This window comes from Acomys russatus, chromosome 15 (assembly GCF_903995435.1).
Source record: "Acomys russatus chromosome 15, mAcoRus1.1, whole genome shotgun sequence".
In the NCBI taxonomy this organism is placed as follows: Eukaryota; Metazoa; Chordata; class Mammalia; order Rodentia; family Muridae; genus Acomys; species Acomys russatus.
In genome coordinates this window covers 57,643,956-57,656,485 of record NC_067151.1, presented here as the reverse complement: position 1 = coordinate 57,656,485, position 12,530 = coordinate 57,643,956, and positions in this window count along the sequence as shown.

Below are 12,530 nucleotides of genomic sequence, written 5' to 3'. Positions count from 1 at the left end.
ACTTACAAATGTTTGTTGACAGTAGTCACACAAGCACATCTGGAACTCCCAGGGCACACATCTGATGCGAGCCCTGGGGAAAATCTTCGTGACTCGGGGGTAGAAATGAGATGAGGTCTGGTAGCTCCAGCAGCTGAGCCACACGCATGTCTTCGCCACCGTTCTGAGGCAAACCACTAAGTGGAAATGACTTTGCTTTTTGGCGAAGCGAGCCAGCTAACTTCTCATTTTTGAAAGTGGAACAAACGTGTAATCGGATCTAGGTTTCGCCGTTGCCCCTCTGCCTTAGGTTGCTGCTGAGAGCTGAGGATGAAGAATATTTGGTTCTATGATGCTGGGGGTCCTGTGCATGCTAAGCATATGCTCTACCACTGAGTTACACCCCGACCCTTCTCGATTTTGACATGGGGGTGTCTTTTGCACCAACCACACTGCTGACGCCCTGCCAAATAAAGCAATGATAAGAGAATGTTTCCCAGTGCATGACACTATGAATTGTGTTGGGCCTCAAACCAGATGCCCTGCTCTTGCCTTGGTTGCAGAGTGTGGGCCCAAATGATTTAGGCGTTTATAATTCAGATAATGAAATGAGAACAGTGCGTGCCCGGTGTCCCGTGTTTTCTCTCCTGCTCTGTGGTGTAACCGATCATGTGTGAATCTGAGGATCCAAGACTTCCACCTACTTGTCACCCCTGACATCTGCATAGACCAAAGAGCAATGAACTCAATTTATGTTACAAGAAGAGGATAGATAGCCAGGTGGTGGTGGCTCACACCTTTAATCCCAGCACTCGAGAGGCAAAGGTAGGCGGATCGCTGTGAGTTCGAGGCCAGCCTGGTCTACAGAGCAAGTCCAGGACAGCCAAGGCTACACAGAGAAACCCTGTCTCGAAAAACAAAAACAAACAAACAAACACAAAACAGAAGAGGATAGAAAAGAAAAGAAACCTGGGGGGGGGGTGCCGCATAGGAATGTGGTTCGGTTGGCAGAGCACTTGCTTAGGAGCCACAAAGCCCTCACTGTAACTTCAGCTCTGGGGAAATGAAGCATGCCTACAACCCCAGTTCTTTGAAGACAGAGGCAAGACCATGACAAGTTCAAGGTCATCCTTGGCTACCCGAGGTCCTGTTTCAAACAATAAGCAATGTTTAAAAGCCAAGGGAAAGTCGGCCTTGGCGGCACATTCCCACCTCCTGGGTGCCTTATCTGCCTGATGCTCAGATCTCATATGGTGTCTATACCAGAGGCAGAGATGATGGCTTTGATAATTACCAGGGCACTATGGGGGTGCAGCCAAGGTTGAGACCAACCTTGAAAGTCTCTCTACTTCCAACCCTCCCTTGGGCTACCTCAACTCACTCTTGTTCTAATGTTCATTCTGTAAACTTGACAAGAATCCAAACTCAAGGCTCTGGAAACCCAGGACCCAATTCTACCAGCTGAACCCATCGGCTTAAGGTCATCATTAAAGACTGAGCCCCCTGAGTGATGCTGGCCAGATATATCAGGAAAGGACTATGACAAGCTCAGAGCACTCCCTTTTCCGAGTAAGTCCGAGAGATACATGCTTGGTTTTAATACCTGATGACATGGCATGGTGGTTTAAGCCTATAGTCACTGGAACTATCCAAGAGACTTCATCAAGTATAGATCGCCAGGATCTTTTCCCAGGGTCCTGATGTACTGGGTTTGAACTAGATGCCAAGATGGTTCACTGGTCTCAGGGTTGTTGCCTAATTTCGTTTTGTGGTTAATAACGATCAGTTGTCCCCCAAGAGCTACTGTCCCTCAGTTTCATCAGTTATTTGATGCTATCTAGGGATGTATCCTGGGCAACAGGATGTGCATCCAGGAAGCAATCTTAGGGCCTTGTTCATGCTATACAAACTCCGCTGGTGAGCTATAGCCATGGTCCCAACAGTATTTCTTAAAATCTTCCTAGATAACTCTAGTAAATATACTTGCTGGGCTAAGAATTACTGAGTTAAATCATACATGAATGGACAGTGTTTTAATTTGCCATTACTTATGACGACAGACTTATTAGTTTAAGTGTGATTGGGAGCCATATGTAGAAAGGAACCTTGGGAGCAAAGTGAATTGATGTATACACTATTAAGTGGCTGATTTTTTCCCCCTTAGTGATCACTTTTTAAAAATTAATTGTTCAACGTTTGTGGATCCTGATTGTAGGGTTGTCAGGAGCAAAGCTGGAACAAATGTGCATAGCAGACTTACTGGGTACCAGCCTGGCTGTGGCAAGGTGACTGTGTGCGATACATAGAGATACTAGTGACAAACAAAAGGATGACGCATTGGGGCAGCTTTGCTCACAGACCTCAGACGGTGCCTGGAAATGCCCTACCCTTTCCCTGGTTCACATGCCCACAGAGCTACACTAAATTATTACTATCATGATAGGCAGTGGTGGCACACACCTTTAATCCCAGGGAGGCAGAGGCAGGTGGATCTCTGAGTTCGAGGCCAACCTGGTCTAGAGAGTCAGTTCCAGGACAGTCAAGGCTACACAGAGAATCAGAATCAATCTCTCTTCTTCTTCTTCTTCTTCTTCTTCTTCTTCTTCTTCTTCTTCTTCTTCTTCTTCTTCTTCTTCTTCTTCTTCTCTCCCTCTCTCTGTATATATGTATGTACATTATGTATATATGTAGATATTATAATGTATATGTTATCTGTCATTATTTCATCCATTTCTCTATTGTCCATCTCCTTTTCTGTTTGGTACTCTCCGGCACCCAGAAGTCTGGTATAAGTTGCTTTTTACAGAGTGGAGGAAATGTTAACTGTGTTGAGGGGGCTGGGGCTGCCACTCAGTGGTCAGTGCTTGAACCATGCATGATGCTCTGGGTTCCATGGTCAGCGCTGCCAAGGCGGAGGGCAGGTGGGTCTGGGGTGGCATTCTTAGTCTCCCTGTTTCCTTGCTACCAGTTTGCTAGCTGGCCCTAGTAGCTTTCCTAGCTGTGCCCCTAATTCTAGAGGAGCAGACCCCCCCCCAGCCCCCCAGTGGCTTTCTTTCAAAAGCTACCTGGACTGAAAACAAAACAAAACAAAACAAAACAAAACAAAACAAACCTTGGGTGATAGGGGCTTAGTGCAAAGTTATAAGTCCCCCGTAATGAAAGGTTATGTTTAGGGCTTCTGTATCCCAAGGATGAGAGACCAATCTAGTCTATGTAATAAGCTCCAGGCTATCCTGGGCTACAGAGTGAGGCCCTGTCTCAGGCTATCCTGGGCTACAGAGTGAGACCCTGTCTCAGAAAAGAAAGAAAGAACTTCTCAACATCACAGAATAGAAAGATTTTGTTCTGGAATAGGAAGGGATTAATGAAGATGATTATCACCACAAAACGCTTTTTTCCTGGTTTGTTATGTTTCTGCCTCCCTACTGAATAGCCTATCTCCAATGACAGTGGCTGGAGTTTGGAGGTGGGATGTCCTCCAAAGGTCCATAGCCTGTGGCACTGCTGAGACTGATGGAATATCCTCAAGCCACTCAGAGGGTGTTTTCAAAATGGATTGTGGGAAGCCTATCCCTGCCCCCTCTTTTTATGAGACAAGGGTTTCTCCGTGCAGGTCTGGCTGTGCTATAGCTCACTCTATAGGCCAGGCTGGCCTTGAACTCCACGATCCACCTGCCTTTGCCTCTCAAGCACTGGGATTAAAGGTTTGCACCAACCACCATCACCTGCCATTTCCCACGTGTTTCCTCTGTCACACAGGCCCTGCCTGCACATGCCGCCTCCCCACAGGCTGCAGAATAATGGGCCAAAGAGTCATGAGCCAAATTCTCTAGAACACAAGCCAAAACCAACCTCCTCTCTTTTCAAGTTGATCGTCTCAGGTAGTTTGTTACAGTAGCAGAAATCTGACTAATACAGCAATGTAAGTCGTTGGGGAAGTAAACATCCCTAGCCATGCCCTTCCTTGCAGACTCCTGTGCCCCACCCAACTGTCCTGGCAGCCTCTTTCTGGAGACACTGCTTGCCCCCATCTTATCAGCGACGATGCCCCTGCCCCGGAGCTCACACTCTACACCTCAGCATTACTCTTTGCTTCCGCTTAGCACTGCCCCACAGATGATGGTCAGGACAGACACAACTAACATGATAAATGGCAAATGCACTGTTTTGCAAAATCAGGAAAGGGCAGGGAGAGGCTGGGCCTCCACCTCCACAGCAGCTCCTGCACCCTGAATAGCAGCTTGGAGGACCAGCTGAGGATTATGCAAACCTGGGGACCTTGAGGCCAGCCTGGGTGAGACAGAGGCCAAGGGCTTGTGGTTTGAAGCTCTCTGACAAGCAGCTCAGGAAGGAAACGAGTTGCTGGGGCAAAGCGGTGGGGTCTCTCAGATCAAGCCTAAAGCAGCCTGGCTTCTGACCCACTTCATCTGTAAGGAGGATCAGTTCTGGCCCGGATTTTCAGATAGGCCTCAAGCACCAGAACTTACCACTATAGCTGTAGTGGCTGACCTTCCTCCCCCCTCCCGCTTCTCCCCTTCCCCCTCCTGCCCCTCCTCCCCCCTCCTCCTCCTCCTCCCCCCTTCCCCTCCCTCCCCTCCTTCTTCCTCCCTCTTTTCCCTATTGCCTTTTCTCCACGGTTATGAGCCACACACCACCGCAGGAAACTTTTCTCTTTAATTTTATGTTTTTTACAGTGTCATGTATTCCAGGCCGGCCTCCATCTCAATATGTGGCCAAGTGTGACCTTGAACTCCTGGCTCCTCAGCTTTCCCCTCCCTCTTAAGTGCTGGGATTACAGGTGTGCACCACCGTGCTCAGTTTACGAAATACTGGGGACAGAGGGCTTCATGCACACTAGGCAAGTACTTTACCAACTAGGCTACGTCCCCAGCTCTCTCATTAGTGTTGTCCATGCGTATGTTTCACACGTGTTTGTGTGTGGAGGTCTGAGGTCAGCATCAGTGGTCTTTCTGTTGTGCCACCATTTTTTTTTTTTTTTTTTTTTTGCTTTGTTTTTGTTTTTCTTTTCTTTGAGACAGGGGCTCTTACTGAGTCTGGAGTTCACTAATTTGGTTGGCCAGCAAGCTCCAAGGATCCATCTGTTTCTATTTCCCATGCACTGGAATTGTAGACATGAGATACCACACCTGACTGTTTACACAGAACCCGGGGAGGCAAACTCAGGTCCTCACATTTGCTCAGCAAGAACATTGCTGGGTCGCTTCTGCACTCCTCACACTAGCTTTTAACATGACTCATGAGTTGACATATCACATAACACTGATCACTTAGCGTTAACACTAGATTCTTTTAAATTATAACTGTTATTCTTTCAGTGATGGGTTCTGTTTCTGTTTTTGTTTTGTTGTTGTTGTTTGTTTTTTGTTTTGTTTTGTTTTGTTTTGTTTGAGACAGGGCTTCTCTGTGTAACAGCTCTGGCTGTCCTAGAACTCACTCTGTAGTCCAGGCTGGCCTCGAACTCACGGAGATCCACCTGCCTCTGCCTCCCAAGTACTGGGATTAAAGGCGAGGGCCACCACTGCCCGGCCCATTCAGTGATGAGTTCTTTTTCTCTCTTTCTTATAATAAATGCATGAATTCTGTTAGCTAGCACACCAAAAACCACCTGGGGTTCTCAGAGCACTTCAGACAGGAGCAACCAGGGTGTTACAAGTCCTGAAGGGGCAGAGGCACGAACTCCAGACATCGCGTGTACCGCCCTCCAAAAGGAGGAGCTTATAGCAGTCCTTGTTGTTTAAGTGGCTCATCTAGGACCTAGTCTAAGTGTTCTTCTGTTCCTGTGGAGCTGGCCACACAGCCCCATGTGTGTGGTCTCACCCAGGAACCAACAGGTGATGCCCTTTAGGAACGATAATTATAATCCTATGAATGAAGGGTCATCGAATCCAACCAAATTCTCCTGTCAGATAGCCACTGTAGTTTTTCAGTCTGTGGCGTGTGATATTCATGTGCACCAAGCTTTTACCAAGTTGTAGGATATTCATATATATGTACACACACATATACACACACATACACACCCCTATGCTATCTGAAATTCATTTAACTGGTTCATATTTTTATTTGCTAAGTCTGGCAATGTCTTTTTTCACACTTCAGAAATCTGATATTTAAATTTTTTGTAAAATACATTATCAATAAGGTCTGGCAATGTTAACAATCAATAAAGAAACAAACAAGCACACTTTTTTAAAAGAGTAAGTTAACTTTTAAGTAAATCAATCTGTGGTGCCATGGCATAAAAATGACCTGTTGGCAAAACCTTGGCAAGAGCTGGGATCTGGTTTCTGAAGGTTGCAATGGGGTAAAGAAGATGGGGGCTAATTCACATGAAGCGGAGAGATTCTAAAACAAAGAGATCAATTGCCTCTGTTTTAAGGAAAAGAAACAGGGCAGAGCTGCAGAGGGGGCTTGTAGAATGCTTTCCTTGGCATGGCTGCAGCCCTCGCCCTATCCCTAGCACTGGATAAAACTGGGCCTGCTGGCACATGCCTGTAAACCCAGGGCGGCTGGAGAACCAGGAGTTCAAAGCCATCCTTTGCTACATAGTGAGCTGGAGGCCAGCCTCGGGTACAAGAGGCTCTATCTCAAAAAGCAAATGAAACAAAAGACAGAGAGCAGCATTGGCAGCTCTTCTCCTCTCTGCCTTCCTTCATTGTCCAAGCACTATGTCTGCGCTGACCTCGCCCATCAAGGCAGAGGCTCTCATTTGTTTTATGGTACATACAGTTTATTTCAAGTTTTCAAAAACAGCTCTTACTAGATTAAAGGCTACTGTCTCTGGAAACTTATACCCCTGCCCCCCGCAACCCCCCCGGGGTAGTTCTTGCAGAAGCTTCCCCATAAAGTGCTATTCACCGCTGGCCCTTTCTAAAAATGTTCAGTGCAAATTTTCTGGGTCTAAACTTCCTTCCGTTCGAGAGGAAGGTAGGTACAAAGGCTTGTTCTGTCGAGCTCAGAAGTGGAGCTGGCAACTACTTTTGAGTTGAAGATGCAAAATGGAAACTTGCACACATTAGAAGAGTTGAGATTGCTATGTTGTGTGAGTGTGTGCGTGCACACGCGTGCTCACCAGCACACATAGGCGTGTTGGCTAGAGGTCAGTGTTGGGCGTCTTTCTCTATCACTTGCACTTTGTCTTTTGAGATAGGCTCTCTGACTGAACCTGGAGCTTGCTTTTTGAGCTAGGCTGGCTGCCATCAAGTGCCTGGAATCCACCTGGGTCCACCCCTCAGCGCTGAGGTAACAGACATACATGCTAGCCTTCGACACTGCTGCTGGAAGGCCGAACTCGGGTCTTCACGCTAGCACAGTGTGGGTTTTACTCACTGAGCCATGTCACTGTCCCTGAGGTTGGCGTTTTAGTGTTGGCTATCTTACTGAGAAAAGATCGTGCTAGGCAGCCAAGGTTGGCCTCAAACCAACAATCCTCCTGCTCAGATTCCCAGTGCTTGAGGTTCCAGGTATTCAGCGCCGCACCTGACTAAGATTTGGGATCATTAACACCTTGGTAGAGAATTAGGAAACTGGAGGAAACTGCATAAGCTAAATTAATATTGAGCCAGGTAGTTCTAGTGTAGAAGTTGGTTAATAGTCAGTCTTAGGCTATAGGATAAGTCCCATGCCATTCACTCGCTCAGCGAGCCGGGCACCACATATTATTGTACGCCTGCTAGACCCATGCCATGCACTAAAGTAAATCTGAGCTACTAGGGTGAGTGACACCAGGCCAGGGCCTTGCCTCCCAGGGAAATGACTAAGTTGAGACAATAGCATCCAAATCTGTAATTATGATACCAATGAATAGAAACTGCATTGTGTTCCTGCACAGAGAGCCACGAGGGTGTGGAAAACAAAGAGATTTGTGGCATCCTGGGCTGCACTCAGGACATGTTCACAAAGGACGGGGTCTCAGCAGAAAATTGAGCAAAGACTGTGGGGGCTGGGGGAGGGGGGCGGGAAGGTGTCAGAGCTGAGGGCCTGGCACAAAGAAAGGCCCAGTAGTCTCGCAAAACTTGGCGCCTTTAAGTGGCCGCCTCATAAGGCGAACTGGTGGGACGTGGCTAAGTGAGAAAAAAATTCAGGCCAGTTCGCATCGTGTTTTATCGTGATGTCAGGGCACGTGGGATCTAGCCCAGGGGGGAAAAAAACAGAGTAGGTGGGAAAAGGAAGGTGGCTATGTTTCTGCTACAGGATGGTCGCTCTGGATTTACGTGAAATGGGGTGGCACCAATGCTAGAGGGGATAAGGTTATCAGGGTAGCCCAGCTGGGACTCAAGGTGGGTGCAAGCCACCAGGGACCAAAAATGGGTTCAGTTTCGGACGCGCTGAGCTGCTGACAGCACCTTTGATGTACCCAAGGGGAACTGGTGATGAAAACCCAAACTTACAGCTGGGCGGAGATGCCTGTGTAGAGGCGAGTATTCCAGAGGTCTGCTCAACCTAAGGATGGTTAGAAGTCACAAGATGGTAGGATGGCCCAGAGATATGGAGCAAGGAAAGAGGAGCAACAGTAGTGTGACGTGAGCAACCGGAAAAGAAAGATTTGTAAATCCAAACTCAAAAGGAAACGTACAAGAAAAAACAAAACAAAACATCATCACAAGACCCAAGAGAGAGATCCGACTTATAACTACTGAATAATTTATAATTTACAAGTATGAAAGTTATCTGAAGCTCCATGGCCAGGGGAAAAAAGGGGAATAACTGGGTTCCAATTGGCCCATTGCTCAGATTTTGCTAGGCCCTAAAATTTTATTTTATTTTGGTGTGTGTGTGTGTGTGTGTGTGTGTGTGTGTGTGTGTGTGTGTTCACACAGGCCAGAAGCAAGCATTAGATTCCCTTGAGCTGGAGTTACCAGCAAATGTGAGCCACCTGAACTGAGTGCTGGGACCCAACCAACCCCCAACCCCTACCCACCCCCGGACGCCCCCACCCCACCCTCATCCTCTGCAAGAACAGCAAGAGATCTAGCTGGGCTTAGTGGCGCACACATTTAATCCCAGCACTGGGAGGCAGAGGCAGTCGGATCGCTGTGAGTTCGAGGCCAGCCTGGTCTACACAGTGAATTCCAGGACAGCCAAGGCTGCACAGAGAAATCTTGTCTCAACAAAACAAAAGAAAACAAAAAGAGCTCTTAACTTCTGAGCCTTCTCTCCAGCCCCTTGTCATCCTTTTCATCTAAAGGAAACATCACTACAGATATTGTTATAATATGGCTCTAGAATGTTCCCCAAATCCCACATATTGGATGCTTGGATGCCAGGTTGTGGCACTGTTATCTGGTGATGGAACCTTAATCAGGTAAAGCCCAATAGAAGAAAGCTGGGTCTTTAGAGGCGTGGCCTGGAAGGGGTTGTTGGGACTAGGTCTCCTCCCAGCTGCCCCACAGACTCCTTGCCACAGTGTAACCCCTCACTACAGGCCCAAAGGCAACATAGGCCAAATGGCCCTGGACCCAAACCATGAGCTAAAATAAGTCTTTCTTTCTTTCTTAGAAATTGATTTAGTCAAGTATTTTACTTTGATTTTGTTCATTTGTTTGTTTTGTTGGTTGGTTGGTACTGGGGGTTGAGCCTAGGGCCTCACATGTCCTAGGCAACTCCACCGCAAAGCTATATCCCCACCTCCTTAGCACACAGTCAGAAAGCTCAGTAAGATAGACATAGCCATACTTGATATATAATTTCTATCCATTACTCCCAAAAGTAAGCACTTAAAAGTTAGTGCATATCCATACTTTCAAATACATCGACAGCTCTACCTAAGCTATGGATTGGCATATTATAGTTTGGGGCACTTTAAAAACCCAAGCTAAACACAATTATTCTCTGAATAATAATATCGAGTTGAGGGTCTGTGTTGCCCAGGCTGGTCTCAGAGCCGGAGCTCAAGCAACGTTCTTGCTTCAGCACCCAAGCAGCTGAAACTGTTGACCTTGAGCATATTAATCTTCAACTGCTGTTTCTGGCCAGCATTTTTTTTCTTTTTTTTTTTTTGAGACCGATCCAGCTTGATACCGGTAGCTCGGGTTCATCAGGTCTGCTCTGTGGCACTCATTCTAAAACTGCAAAATTTTTATTCACCCTTCTTCTGTGAACAGTCACTTGGATCCTCCCCCCCCCCCCCCCGCCTCCACACACACACAAACACCCAGTTTTGCAAATGGCCGGGCCCATGCTGTTGGCTCCATCTCTTTGGTGTGCATTTGTGAGCGACCAGGAATGAATCCTCATGGTGGCAGACTGAGAACATTCCGAAGCTACTCTCCAGAATGGCTGCACAGAAAAGCACCCCTCTCCAGCAACCCAATCTATTTAAGAAAGAATAAGCAGGCTACCAAGATGAGACTTGATAGCCTATGATCATATAGTGGGGGAGGAGGTCCCCCTCGGTCTTAGAGCTACAGGAGGGGAATAGGGTGAAAGAGGGGGGGGGGAGGAATGGGAGGATACAAGTAACGGGATAACAACTAAGTTGTAATCTGAATAAATTAATTAAAGAGAGAAAGGAAGGAAAGAAAATATTCCCAGCGGGCAACAGCTAGAAACACCACAGGGAATAAGAGAAACTGCCTTTAAACGTATAAAGAAATCTCAAGAAAGCAAGGACATCCTATCTGAAGGGGCAAAGGTCACTGTTATTCCTGGCACTGAAAGAGTTGAAGTAGGAGGATTGTTTGAGCTAGCCTGAGCTACAGAGGCCAACCCTATTTCCAAAACCAAAATAAAACAACAACCAAACCAAAACAAACAGTAAACAAGATGATAGAGGAAGTGAAAATCCAAAACCTAACCGGTCATGGGGTTGCCTCAACAGACTTGGGCTCAGGGTATAAGAGACCACACAGTAAAAATAAATAAATAAATAAATAAATAAATAAATAAATAAATAAATAAAAATTAAAAAAAAAAAAAGAGAGAGACCACACAGTGTTCTGAAGGATCACCTATCTGATAACTGCGTCAAAAGCTATGGCTGGAACAGATGTTCTGTCTGGCGTTGTCATCTTTATCTTTCTCTCTGGCCACCTTCATGTCCCTATGGTCACTCCTGGTTATTAGCTGGCCTCACTGCTGGTTCTCAGTGACTGAGTCCTACTGTGTGCCTGTCCCATGGCTGAGGTGACACTGAGATCCAGTCATTATCTCCTCTAAGCTCAACCTTTCGCTGGCTTCATGCCTAGTACTCAGCACAGAGAAGATATGTTGTAGTTTCCAAGAGTTAGGGTCTGGTGGGGAGAATCTGGTGGTAAATGAAACAGGCAAGAGCCGGGTGGTTGTGGCGCACGCCTGTAATCCCAGCATTTGGGAGGCAGAGGCAGGTGGATCGCTGTGAGTTCGAGGCCAGCCTGGTCTACAAAGTGAGTCCAGGACAGCCTAGGCTACACAGACAAACCCTGTCTCAAAAAACAAAAAACAAACAAACAAAATTAAACAGGCAAGCCACTCCCCGCATGCCAGGCTCTGCCCTCTTCACTTTCCTCATGACCAGGAAGTCAACAGATATAGCAAGCAGCAAGAGTCGGTCTACACAAAGGTCAGAAGAAAACCATCCAGCAGATAACATAAAGTGAATAGAAGGGGTAAATTACTTAGCTTAAGTAAAAGCCAAGGGAAAAAAAAAAAAAAAAAACAAATATGTATGTTAGGCTTTCTAGAAATGCAAATAACAATCACTGAAATCAAAAGCTCAGTGGGCGAGCTATGTGCAGCCTGCCATGTATGGTTCCTGTTTCTCTGTGCCGTGTCGTGGGCAGTGTTTGAGGGTGATGCAAACTGTAACAGGTTGGCCAAGCCCGGGGCACACTGTGTCTTCACAGAACTCAACTCATCCCAAAAGGCCCTCCCTCTCCCAGTTTCCTGGAATTGAGAACTATAGGCACTGAGGGACTTTACATCTCATTCCCTTTTTGGCTTGGTTTGGTTTGGTTTGGTTTGCTGATGTGTTTGTTGCGACTGGGTCTCTCTCTCTATACGGCCAAGAAAGCATAAGTATTAAGGACCTCAGTCCTCTGAGCCCCACGCCCACCCCGTGCTAGATCACAGGCAATGCGCCACCAATATCAGTAATTGTCCTTTCTTCTTTACTCTCTTTTCTTGTCTTCTCCCTCCTCCTCCTCCTGCTCCTCCTTCTTGCCCTCTCCCCTCCCCCCTCCCTAAGGGTGTTGGGTTCCTGGTGTCCTTTCTCTCCAGGTTCCCACAGCCCAGAGCCTCCAGAGCCTCTTGGCTCCAGCCGTCTGCTCTTCCTGCTTCTGGCTCTAGCTGAGCTAACCCCCAGCTTCCCCAAGTGCTCACTCTGCATCAATCTACACTCCCGCTTCCCCCACGGCTGCCTCTCACCGTTCCTTTTCCTGTGGACAGGTCTCAGCCAACGGGAGCAAAGACAATTCTGTTGCTAATAGGCCGAACCCACAAAGCTTGGTCTTCCTACAGACACACTTCAGTTACAGACACACTTCAGTTACAGACACACTTCAGTTACAGCGTTTCCAAGACCCCGCACTGGCTGCGATGTGCTGGTCCAGACC